This window comes from Otolemur garnettii, unplaced genomic scaffold (assembly GCF_000181295.1).
Source record: "Otolemur garnettii isolate 467f Iridium unplaced genomic scaffold, OtoGar3 scaffold00034, whole genome shotgun sequence".
Taxonomy (NCBI): domain Eukaryota; kingdom Metazoa; phylum Chordata; class Mammalia; order Primates; family Galagidae; genus Otolemur; species Otolemur garnettii.
Genome location: NW_003852429.1, coordinates 1,402,741 through 1,416,886, shown reverse-complemented (window position 1 = coordinate 1,416,886; position 14,146 = coordinate 1,402,741).

Below are 14,146 nucleotides of genomic sequence, written 5' to 3'. Positions count from 1 at the left end.
AATTTATTTATTTATGTCCCCTTTTAATTACAATATTTTTTATGTCTTCCATCTGTCTCTTGATTGATCCAGCCAGGAAGGTTTTGTTTGTTTGTTTTGCTTTTGTTTTTGTATTATTAATCTGTTCAAAGAGTCACCTTTTGGCTTTGTTCATTCTTTCTATTGTATGTTTTTACTTGTCATTATTTTATAATTCTATCTTCAATATTCCTTTCCTTAATGTCCTTTGTGTTTCATTTTCTGTTCTTTTTCTGAACTTTTGGGTCATACGCTAAACTTACTCATGGTTAGTGTTTCTACTTTTCCAATGAAGATATTTCCTTGTGAATATTACACTGTAACTACCACAATAGCTGTATCAACCATTTTGTCTTGTTTTATTTTTCCAACCTAGATATTTCTTTGTGTATATTACACTGTAACTACCACAATAGCTGTATCAACCACTTTTTTGTTTCATTTTGTTGTATGTGTGCATTCTTTCATTTTTCTTATCTTTTTTAGACTGAATTTATTTCTTCTTTATTATCCTTTTACTTTTTTTCTCTTCAATTTCATTAGCAGTTGTATTTTCTGGGTCTCTTCTCCTACAAGTTATCCTATTTATTTTAACAGGTTTAGTATTAACAAAGTATTTGCTTTCCCTCTGAAACTTATGAAACTCTTGGAATACTTCAACTCTGATGGTACTTCCATTTTGATTCATATACTACTGATGTCTCATATTTTAGTTCTATTACATTTTAAAGATAGAAATTAAATATTATTTTATACATCATCATTGTTTAGAGTTAATCAAGAATAAAACAATATCTTTGTTATGATCAATTTTATTCTGCCTAACATACGTCCTTTAGACTTTCCATTACTATGCATCTTTGCGGATGACCTCTGTTTTCTAGTTTGTTTCTTAAAAACATTTGGTTTTCTTTATCTACTCAACAGAAGGAAGCAGTAGTTAAAAAGATAGACTTGGAGCTGGGGGAGGGGAGAAATGAGGTGTGACCTCTCGTTTCTGTTTGGGGTTAATGAAAAAGTTGTAGAAATGGACAGTGGTGATGGTTGCATAACATTGTGAAGGCTCTTAATTTCACTGTAAATGTAGGCTTGAAAATGGGTAGAATGATAAGTTTGATGTTATTTTATATATATGTATTTTGAGACAGGGTCTGTCTTTGTCACCCAGGCTGGAGCACAGTGGTGTGACCGTATCTTACCTGCAACTTTGATCTCCCAGGCTCTAGCTTCCTCTTCCCTTGAGTCGCTGGGACTACAGGTGTTCTAGAGGTTGGATTGCCTGCGTTCATATCAGTTGTCTTGCCAACAAAGTGACCTCAGGCCCCTATTAATTGGTATAGTCACTATGCCCTCATTTTCTCATCTGTCAAATGAAGTGCTGTGATTCCCTTCTGCGAAAGGTTTTTATGAGGACCATGTGAGTTAGTGTACACACCATGTGAAATGACAGTGCCTGCCCATTCTGAACTCTGCATCCTTTAGTAAGCATTAGCTCTTATTATTGTTCTTCATTCCTCGTGTACAGAGATCACTAACCAGAGGTAGGAAGGAGAACCCACCCGGGACTATGGAGTCCATGTAACTCATACAGTTCAAACACAATATAATGACTGGAAGTCTGGGCTTCTTCCCTTGCAATCATGGCTGCAAACTCAATGGTTTTTGTACAATTCAAACTTAACTTCCACTCATGTTTCTCTGCTCTGTCCAGAGATGAGAGCAAGTCATTTGACGTTTTCCCTTTACATATTCATTTCCTTCCTGGTTTCTGTGACTTTATGTACTAACGACAATTTAAAAGCCAAACTTCAATGTTTAAAAATTTGATGTTTAAGGTGGTTTATGAAGGCCTTCATCCTGTGAGTGCACCTGTGAATGTTATAGTACTTGAGTACTTGTCAGAAAAACAAAGAAATCTTTGGCGACCTTTCAATTTTCCTAATAGCCCAAAGGTACTTGTGAGTAGGATGATTTTTGGCTCTTTCATGTATTTGTCTGTAGTTCTGAACAAAAGTATTTATTCTCAATTCAAATGCCCAGTTTATTTCTATTCTTTTTAAAACTTTTGTTTGTTTGTTTTGACTTACTGAGAGAAATAAAAGCTATCACTTCAGTTTATGAAAAAATAATAAGTGACACAATATAAACTGATTTAGTTTCTTAATCTTTTTTTAATTGAGTATATAGTATACATTTTGAACACAGTTCCTTAATCTCTAAGAATTTATTTGATATGATGGAATTAATGTTATTTCCATTCTTTTAAAAACATCTTCAACTCCAGTTGTTATAATTGTTAACCCTATTTATCAGGGAGTCTCTTTTAAAGGTATGTAGTACGTTTAAAATATACATTCATATGTAGAATGGAAATATTTTATAATGAAATGTACCTAATTATTCAGTTCAGGAACAAATGTAAACCTCTGTAATCCATTTATAATGTGAAAATTATAGTAGAGGCAGAAAGCTATCTAACTGATCTCATCAAGAGAGAAAACGTCTTTCAGGTAACCATGGGATGTCAGAGCTTGGTGGCCCCTGGATATGAAGGATTCTCACAGCCACAACCACTTCAGAAGTTTCTCTCAGCTAGTTATCCACGTCTTACAAAATCTATGAAGAATATTTCACTAAGCTGGAAGATAAAAATATCTTTAAACATCAAAAAAACTCACAATTTTTAATAATAAGTTTTTTTTTTAAGTTTTTGGCTGGGGCTGAGTTTGAACCCACCACCTCCAGCATGTGGGACCAGCGCCCTACCCTTTTGAGCCACAGGCACCACTGATAATAAGATGTTTTTAATTGGCTCTTCAGCTTTTGTTTTTTTAAATAGAGCAGTAGATTCTAATAACTCAGAGCTGGCAGATCTTCTGGTGGCTGATATAAGAAATGCACTAATTCTAACCTTTTAATGTTACCAATAGAGCAAGATTTAGTTGCTCATGATTTTCACAACAATTTAATTTATTTACAGTAGTGACATCTACTATGTGTAGCTGGCTTTACTTACGTAATATTTTAAAGGAAAATTAAGTCTAGTATTCATTTCTAGGAGTGATTTCCTATTAATTGGTGCAGTTTTTATTTGTTGGTTTGGAGGTATGTGGGGTCAGGCAGAATACTACTCATTTTTGAAATCAGCCTCCTAAAAGATAAAGAGCTAGATATTAAATCCCCAAATTGCTGAATCACAGGGCTGTAGGGGCTCTTATTTTGTATTTTTATTCTGTTATTTTGCCTTTTTAGAAGGATTTTATGTAAAATAATGTTATCAAATAAGGTTATATCCTACTTAGAAAATTCTCTAAAAGAAATAAATGTCATATCAAGTTCGTTGTTTTAAATAAACATAGCTATTTGCCTTATGGGAAGCAGAGAAAGCTTGGTGAACAGTTCACCTTCCCCTACCCTTTGAAGATGATGTCTTCAGTCTTGCATTTTTTAGAAATTTTCTGCCAAGCTAATTTTTGATTGCTTGTAAATAGTCTTTTTATTCTTGGTTGCTTTACATCTCTTATTTGTGATGATTTCACGACTGTCTGTCTGTCTGTCTATCTATCCATCATCTATCATCATCTCTTATCTACCCACCCATCTATTAATCTTGAAAGGATCTTTTTCTTTTTGTCTCATGAATGACAGTCTGATTATCAAGCCAGTCACATTCTCAGCCCTCACGGTTTTGATTTTTACTTCTTCTTCATACTTTCTATCATCACCACCTACAACTCCAATTAGTTGTATATTTGACCACCACATTTTGTCATCCTGATGCTTAAATTGTATTTTCCTAATTGCTAATCTCTCTGTGATACATTCTAGCTAATTTCCCCAGACCTGCTTTGTCTTTCGGTTCATTAATCGTGCCTTCTAGTTTGTCTTATCTGCTGTGTCATCTGCCTACTAAGATTTAATTTCTGTGATTATATTCTCAATTTTAGAAGTTTGAATTATCCTTTTCCTAATCTAGCTAGTCCTTTTTTCCCATTGTGCCTGGTTCTTTTTTAAAAGTAGATTTGTCTTTTAATAATTTTAAACATGCCAAAAATTTTTTTTTTAAACATGCTCCTTTCTAAATGGCTTAGCAGACTGTTCAATGACATAAAGCTTGTGGGGTTCTAATCCTTTTGGTGGTTGTCCCTGCTAATCATTGCTCATGGCCAAATAATTAAAAGTAACTTTAAACATATCAGAAGCCTTGCAACTTTAGGATACTGGCATACTTGCAGGTCTGTAGTGAGTTTGGGTTGAGGTCTTGGCTCTCTAACACAGATTTGTTAGATAACAAAGATACCCAACGAGTTCTCATTGCTCAAGATAACTTCGTTGCTCATTTCTTGGTTAGACAAACCCAGTAGGAGAATTTTGAACCCCAAACCCATCCCAGGTGCTGGTCCATGGTTTGGGATGTTTGAGAGAAATTCACTGTTTTTATCCGTGCAAGCTCATGGCAAAGAAATAGCTTCCCTCTTATCTTGTTGAGTTTGTGACTACGTCTTTGTTCTCGTCCACTTTCACGGATAGTGAAACATTTTGAGGCCCAGTATTTGTGCAGGGGTTTTAGTTCTCACTTCCTCCTGTCTGGGCTCAAGGCCTCACTTCTTGTTGTCCCTGGTGTTTAAACCCAAACCCTAAGCTTATGGAACATGTTTGTATCTGTCACCCGAGGCAATGGCAGCCGCCAGTTTACTGCGTGGGGTTTTAACTCTCTTTTGTTTCTGCTCCTGTGTACTTCCTGTTCTTGGACTTTCAACTATAGATTTAGGTCAGTTTATCTAGAATTTCTAGTTTGCATCTGAATAATTTTTAGTTTATTCTACTATCTTGTCAGAATATGCCAGATAGCTATTAATGGCTTCTTCCTCAAAAAAAAAAAAAAAAAGCCCAGGGCTTTAATTATTTATTTAACACTCTCAAAATACCCTGAAAGTTGGATTTATATGCACTTTATTAGTGAGGAAATTGAAACTCAAAGAGGTTAAGTTACTTCCCCCATGGTTCTATAGTAGAAATATATAATGGCCACTATGTCGGTGAAAAGAGCTTTTGCTTTTAGTGCAAAGAGCCCTTTCTTTTAAGCATTGAGTATCCCTTATCTTAAATGTTTGGAACCAGAAGTATTTCAGATTTTTTTTGGGGGGGCGTATTTGCATCTACAGAATGATATCGTGGGGGGTAGAGCCCAAGTCTAAACATGAAATTCACTTATGCTTCATATGTACCTTATACCATAGCCTGTTATATAATATTTAAGATAATTTTGTGCATGTAAACAAAATTTTGACTGTGTTTGACCAGGATTCATCACACAAGGTCAGATGTGGAATTTTCTACTTCTGGCTTCATGTCAGTACTCAAAAAAGTTTTAGACTTTGGATTTCAGGTTTTTGGATTGGAGATGCTTAACCTGTGTCCACTGAGACAATTACATTTTAAGAGATGCTATTTGATATGTCTTCTCTGATATGTATCCTTTTAAAAGTTTACAGCCTTTAGTATTTGGCTTTAGAGTATGCTACATAAGGTGTACATGTGATTATCTCCTCCCATTAATGTATGGCTTTAGAATACACTTTATAATTTAATATATTTTCTTCCTAAGAACATTTCATAGCCAGACACTAAAATTAATCAATGCATAGTGATCGGTAAGGATGATTCTCTGAATACTTTATAAATATATTCTTTCATTTCCCCCAGACATGACAAGGCAATGCTGTCGGAGATTTAATGGCATAATTGTCTGTAGGTTAACGCCTGTGGTGTTCAGCTTGTTACACAAAACCTTGGGAATTAATTCCTTCACTGGTCACTCTCTCAAATGTCACCCCAGGCCATCATGGTGGCAGTGAGTGTTAGAAAGCCTGACTCTTCGAATTCTAATTTAGTAACTGGATAGAGTGGGGCCAGTTGTGAAGATGGAGACTGTAAGAAGTCAGGATCTGGCAGGATCTGTCCACAAGGACAGGAAGAAAAACAAATAAGCCTTGCACCTCATCGATCCAAGTGGAGATGTCTAGAAGGCAGCTTGGTTCTGGACAAAGGGGGAGGGAACTTTGGGTACTATCTTCCCAATTGCAGTAGATTTCCTGGGCAACAAGGACTCAAGTTATATTTTATAATATCCTAATACAGCCTTACTTAATCGGTGATCTCTGCCTCGCATTTGAATCATTAAGTTATTTAGTTGCAATTTATTTCCCTGTATTTTCAGAACATCCTACTTACCTAAGCCTTAGCTCTTTCACATTGCATACCTTAGCTATTATCACACTGCGTTAAAATCTTCTGCTTAAATTCTGTGCTCCCCAATGAACTATATGCTTTTGTAGAGCAGTGATCACTGTCTTGTTTATTATAATACCTACATATACCTAATTATATACTAGTGGAGTAAATTAGTAGGTTTTGCTAATGATACTCTAGGTCAATGGCGTTACAGAAGCACAGCAGATAAGGGAGGAAGTTAGACAATTGTTAAGGCGGGGATGAGTGTTAATAAATAAGGACATTTTCTTTTGACTAGGCTGGAATAAAAGTGCCAAGAAAGTGTAAGTCTCAAGAAATGTGCTTTCATAGAATTATTTCTTACTATTTAGCTCAGCCAGGAGCTGAAGTCAGCTCACTTATTTCTGCTCTTATTACACTTTAGTGATCTACACACTCCATTCTTTACTCATTTTTCACAAGGTTAAAAGGGTTATTTGGAATTGTACAGAATGGTCTTCCATTGCTATGAGAGGAATGTGTGCATTGCTAACCTCCATTAGCATTTATCAAAGTTTACATGTCCTCAACTCAATGGAAACAAAATGCTTCAAATCCACATTTCTTGCAAACTTTGTTTATCATTAATAGTTTCACTATTTAAATGATACAAAAATATACATGCTTTAAAACTATATCCAATGTTTAAAAATGTCAGGAAAGGTAAAGTTTATGTAGACTGCCATCCGCTTAATGCCTGTAAAATCCTCCCCGCTGGAGATACTGAATTGCTTTCCATTATATTAACATTGCATGAATAAAAATCCAGGCCTTTTAAATCACAAGTTTCATAAGGTGTTGATTGGCCTGGAGCAGGATAAATTCAGACAAATATTTATGGTGCCAAGAGTTGTGTATATAAATATTCTTCCTTGAAAATGTTTCCAGTATACTGTTAAACTGCCAAGGTGATATAATTTAACAGGTAAGGCAGTGAACAGAGAGCCAGGGGTCACTTAGTTAGAATTCTTTCTTCATTTGCACTTTAATACATGATCCCGAACCATTTAGACCTTTCCAAAGTCAAATTTCCAGTTCGTGAGATGGGGAAAAATTAACCATACAGTTGTTGGGGCATGAGGACAGATTGCAAGGATATAAAGGCTTTGAAAATGTAGAATTATTATTAAAGTGTAGGAATTTATAACATTACTGCCTTTAGTTCATTCTGCCTGCTATAACAAAATATTGTAAAGTGGGAAGCTTAAAAACAATAGAATTTTATTGCTCATTTTCTGGATGCTGGGAAACCAAGGACACTGGGTGGCAAGGTTTTCCACACATGAATTTTGAGGAGACACAAGCAACAGACCACAGCAGTTTCCATTTATGGGGAAATTTGTTTGCATTTATTATTAATCTTCATAAAATAGTATACGTTCATTTGCAATAATATTAGTTACCATTTACTGACTGCTCTTATTCAAACCCTGTCCTTTTTTTTCCCTACTTTTTTTAAAAATTTCAGATTGATAGGAGGGTATAAATGTTTAGGTTACATAGTTTTCATTTCTAAGGTAAAATTCAAGTTGCATTTGAGCCCTTCTCCCGGGAGCGTGCTGAACCCCCTCACCTTGTGCACATCAGGTGAGATCCTGCCAATCGCCTTCCCTTCTCTCCCCTCACCTCCCCCTCCTCTTCCCTCCCCCTCGCTAGACAATACTTGTGTTTTTCTTTCAAGTGAGCATGTAGTTGTTTATATATTGGTTTCACACTAGTTTTGAGTACATTGGATATGTCTCCCCCCCCATTCTTGTGATACTTTACTAAGAAGAATGTCAAACACTGTCTTACATGCTCTCTACGTCCCATTTACTTCTTGTAACAGACCTTTGAAGCAACTATCGTTATTCCCACGTTATTCCCACGTTATTCCCACATTCATGAGATTAGTATTAGAGAACATGATGAGCTCAAGATCACCGAGCTCAAAGATGGCAGAACCAGGATTCAAACCCGTGTGATTCTGGCGCCTGAAGCCTGGGTTCTTGTACTCTGCTACGTCGTCTCTGCAAATGAGGGATAGTAGGTTTAGAAAGGTCAAACAATTGGCTGGAGATCGCCAGCCAACATGCTGGACCGGAAAGAAAACGCTGGGGTGTTTGACAAGGGAGCTTCAGCTACTTCTATTATTGCTTCTCTAATAATCCTAATGTGCCTGGTGTGTTTCCCACTACCTTTCTCTCTTGGGTTACCAGGATAATTGGAGTCAGTGTTCTGCTGAAGGCCCTGACCTGCCTATCTCAAAAGTCCAATCTTACTAATGAATTCTACTTGAGGAGATGTGAAGGTGGATTATGCATCAATGGTGGAAGCAGTTGCATTTAAATCTTTTGGAATTTGGTTCCTTATCGCTTCAGTGAGGGGTTGGCATCTGTGAGTGCCGTGAGCACAGGTATTTCAACTACTGAGGCTCTGGTCTTAACTTAGCGCTTGAAACTTTGAAGATATACCAGGGTATTTGTAAAGTTTCCCAAAGTTGCATTAAATTCTTTAATCTTAATACTAGTTTAAATAAAGTTTCCACTCCATTTCATTGCTCATTAAAATGGTGACTATATTATTTCCTCTATAAGATGAAGGTAATTAAATAGAACAGTCCAATAATTTACTGGAATTGTTGATTACATCTCTGTTCATGAGTCAGAAGATGTGAGAGAGTGGCTGGACCAAACTATGTAGGTCGATCCCCTTAGAATCATCCATTACTTAATCCAGATAAAGCTGCCCACACCAGTCACGCTATCTTGCTGAGACTGTTCAGAAGAACATACCGTGTGACATCCACAGTTAGCATAAAATGATTAAACAGTGAATCCCCAAGTAGTTGCAGCCATGGGAAACAATGATAGGTAGTTTCAGAGAGCCCAAATATTCCAGGATAAATGGTCCTATTTTTAGTTCTGACTTCACTGGCACACTGGGGTTTTAGGGTAGTCCTAGAGTGTAATGATTGATTCTAACTTAATAGAATTTACTCTAATCATGATTTCTTGTGGGTAGAGGAAGAATTCCAAGTTTCTTTAGGATTAATTTACATATTTCCAAGGAAGTCAAAAGCCAGCAGCAGCTACAGTTCCTACCACAACACAGGGACATTTCAGTTGGTACAATGGGAGGCAGAAAAATAGCTCACTAAAGATGTGTGTGATCTAATCTCCGGGCCCTGAATATGTTAAGTCACCTGGCAAAGGGGACTTTGCTGGTGTGATTAAGTTTTCATTCCATGCGATGAGGGGATTATCCTGGATTATCTTTGTGTATCCAGTCAAATCACATGAGCCCTTAAATGCAAAGCACCTTCTCTGGGCATGGCCAGCGAGCTGTGATGAGCGGGCTCTATCCATTGTTGCTGGCTTTGAAGATAGATTAAAGAGGCCACAAACCAAGGAATGCAGGTGGTCCCTAGAAGGTAGAAAACAGATTCTCCCCCCCCCCCAGTCTACAGAAAGTAATGGAGTTCCTGTGATTTTAACATAATGAAACCTGTGCTGTACAAACAATGTATAAAACTGTAGGACAATAAACTGACATTGTTAAAGTGATTACGTTTCTAGTGATTCATTTTTGCAGCAGTAGAAAAGTAACACAGTGTCATTGTACATGATCCATCCTGAATCACAGTGATAAAACTCATTAGGAACTACCTTTTCAGGCATATTTATAATGTGTTAGTGTCATGCTAAACAATGTGTGTGTGTTTGGGCAATCATCATGCAGTCACCAAAATTCTATACTGTTGCTCAGATTTCTCAGATGAGAAAAACTGAGGCTTGGAAATTTTAAGTAATTTACATAATCTCATATCAAACCTATCCTGGGTGTACCATACCCTGCACATAAGAAATGCTAGATTTATCTTTATTCATCAGAAGGAGATCAAAAGCAACAAAATTTGTGTAAAGCAAACTGTGTTATACCAGCTCTTCAGTTATTTTAGATGTCAAACCATTTTCCCCAGCACTGTGCCTAATATATGTACTCACTATGTGGTAATTAGATGAATGATCATTGATTGAAATAAATATAGTATGATGTAGGTATATGTTCTTGCATTTATTGTATTCCATATATATAACATTATATATATTATATATATAACATTACACCATGGATGTATGTGCATAGGCTTCAGAATTTTTTAATTTGTAGCAATAGCATAACGATGTTACTTTTTTTTTTGCAGTTTTTGACCGGGGCCAGGTTTGAACCTGCCACCTCCAGTATATGGGGCTGGCGCCCTACTCCTTGAGCCATAGGCACCACCTAGAGATGTTACTCTTTGCCAACAAACAAACAAACAAACAAAAAACCCAAGTCAGAGATTCTAACATATTTCTTCTGTACTTACAACATTTGAAGTTATAATGACATATTTTTAAAGAGTGATTTGTAAGTCCCTTGTGGTTTATTTTATATTTAACATGAATAATGACAGTGTATTTAATAAGATGCAGAGATTAATGAGGAAAATTTGTATAAATTTAGGCATAAATATTATTTCTCATTAAAGTATTTTAAGAAGTTACTAAACAACATAAAGGAAATTAAATGACCTTTATTTTTGTGGGCCAGGTGTTTCATTTTCTTCTTTAAATTTTCAGCAAAATTAGAAAAATAGCAGTATCTAATTTAACCATGGTCATTTTATTTGAAAAGTGTCTGCTAAGAGTACAGACTTATCAATAGTAAAGCAACCTTACTTAACTAATAAGTAAGCAACCTTATTTATTAGTTAAACATTATTGCATATTATTTCATTATCAATTGGTTACTAGATGTTCTAAGGAAGAATATAGATGCTACTGGAGCTTCAGTTTTGTAAGAACATCAATTACTACTAAATTGGTACAGGGGACGGTTGATCAAGAAACAAACCCTTCATACAACCAAAATAAACTTTACTGTTCATTTCCTTCCAAATATTTGTGTAAGTATTTAGAAAGATTCTCAAGTTAAAATAGTGATTCACTTATTATGATTAAATAGAAAAATAGTTTCTATTTTTTATTAAAATGACAAAGGTTCATATTTGACAACAAACAATCACAGCAAGTGGGGAAAATTACTTTGCACTGAGCAGAAATTTATTGAGTAGTCACGAGCAAGATGCCCACTCAGGCACTAACGTAATTTTTAAAGTACTTAGTTTTGTATCCTCTGATCCACATCTTCCCATTTCCTCCCCCTTTCCACCATCCCTGGCAACCATTGTTTTGTTCTCTCTCAGTATATTGAAATGTAATTTTTTTAGGTTCTACATGTAGGTGAGGTCATGCAGTATTTTTCTTTCTGCATCTGGCTTATTATACTTCATATAATGCCTTCCAGTTTCCGCCATCCCGTGGCAAAGTGCAAGATCTTGTTCTTTTTTCGGGCTGAATATTATTCCACTGTGTGTGTGTGTTTTTGTGTGTATGTATATAAACACACCACAGTTTCTTTATCCATTTGGCCATTGACAAAAACCTAACTGGTTTACATACTTTGGTTATCTTCAGTGAACTTAAGAGTGTAGATATCTTTATGCAGTGGGGACCTCTTTCGGGTATATGTCCAGAAAATTGGTTGTTGGGTCATATCGTATAATAGTTGTATTTTTATTTCTTTAGAAACTTTTCTACAGTTTTCCATAATGTCTGTACCAATCTATTTTATTGCCAACTGTGTACAAGAGTTCCATTTTCTCCACACCCTTGCTAACATTTGTTATTTGACTTTTCTTTCTTTTTTTTTTTTTTTTTTGAGACAGAGCCTCAAGCTATCCCCCTGGGTAGAGTGCTGTGGCATCACAGCTCACAGCAATCTCCAACTGGGCTCAAGCAAGTCTCCTGCCTCAGCCTCCCAAGTAGCTGGGACCACAGGTGCCCACCACAACGCCCGGCTATTTTTTGGTTGCAGCCATCATTGTTGTATGGCGACCCGGGCTGGATTTGAACCTGCCACCTTAGGTGTATGTGACTGGTGCCTTAGCCACTTGAGCCACAGGTGCTGAGCCATCGTTTGACTTTTTGATAACGGCCATCGTAATGGGTGTGTGTGTGTGGTGATATCTCATAGGTGATTACAGTTCCCTCATGATTAATGTTGTTGAGCACCATTTAATATCCCTGTTGACTATTTTATGTTTTCCTTGGAGAAATATATACATAGGTATATAATATATATAACACCCAAATCTTTTCTCTATGTTTTAATCAGGTTATTTGTTTTTCCACTATTGAGTTGTGTGTAGTCTAATGTATAACATGAAGACTAGATTTTAGCTGCTATAAAAATAAGATCTAAGTAACTATGTGAGACGATAGTGTGTTAATTTACTTCACTGTGTACTGTTTCAGTTATCCATATGATATATATCCCATAACCTTAAAGATACATAATAACAACAAACTTTAAAAAATGAATGAAAATAACATTACAGAAATGAGAGCAGGAACTCAAATTGATATTTGTGCACCCACATTCATAGCTGCATCATTCACCAGAGCCCAAAAGCAATCCAAGTGTCCCTGAACAGATGGACGAATAAAGTGTGATGTGTGTGTGTGTACATATGGCTTACACACAAACACACGCACACACACAGAATGAAATAGTATTCAGCCTTTAAAAGGAAGGAAAGTCCGACATACAGATGAACCTTGAAGACTTTATGTTAAGTGTCATAAACTAGTAACAAAAGGACAGAAATTGTAGGACCAAGTTCTATGAGATATCTCAAGTAGTCAAATTGATAGGAATACAAAGGCAGTTGCCACGGGCTGAGAGGAAGGCGAGTAAGAAGTTATTATTTAATGGGTTCAGAGTTTCAGTTTGAGAAGATGACAAAGTTCTGAGATGAGTGGTGGTGATGTCGCAGAACACTGTGACCGCCCATCATGTGACCATACTGTAGACTTTAAGGTGGTTAAAGTAGTAACTTTTATGTATAATTTTTTCATTTTTCAGTTATTTAGAAAAACACAGCTTTGCTATTAACATGCTGATTTATTTCAAGCCTGTAACATATGTAATTATGCACATATAATTGTCTACATTCACTTAATATAGAATACACATCATTTTAAAAATTAGATATCACATACTGTATTGGTGCTGGGGTAATAAGCAATTTAAGTGTAAATACTTCACATTGAAGACTAAAGTGATAATACATGCATTTTATATAACAGTAATCTGCACTGTGCCATATATCAAATATCCTGATGAGCCAATCAAAACATTTTGTAATGGTTGAATAGTTATAGCAGTGGAAGTGGGGTGGGTACTATCAGGAGAGTGAAAAATAGGGGACATTTCAGATGGAAAAATCCACTGTCTTTTGGGGAATTTAAGTCAGAAATCAATCCTGGAACCCAGTCAGATCCATGGGGTGCCAATACCCAGAGGCAGTTAACAAAATGGGAACAGGGCTTGGGGCAGAGGGAGAGAGAGCTGAGCAACCCCTGAGTTGAGGACACGCCTCCACATACTGGTGGCCGAGCAGGAGTAGCTTAGGAGCAGACGAGCCGATCAGAATGGGCGCCCATGAGGAAGAGAATGTCTGGGCAACCAGTAGCTAATTCCACTAGCGTCTGCTTCTTTCTCTCCTGTCTCTGAGGAAGGCTCCTTCTCCGTTTTCAAGGGACTCACGTGGCTTCCCCTCCTCTGGGGCACTGCTTTTTTGCTGTCTGTAGCCCTCTTTCTGCCTACTTTTCCTTATCCCTCCTTCTCTTGGTTTTTCACGAAGTCAAGTCTAAAAAGTTTTCTAAAGGTATTTTTCCCTAAACCCTGCGGCTAATTGCTAAAGGTGTCTGGTCGAGCCTCCGTTCAGTCTTGTAAATTCTTTTTATTCCCTGCAGTTCTCTGTATA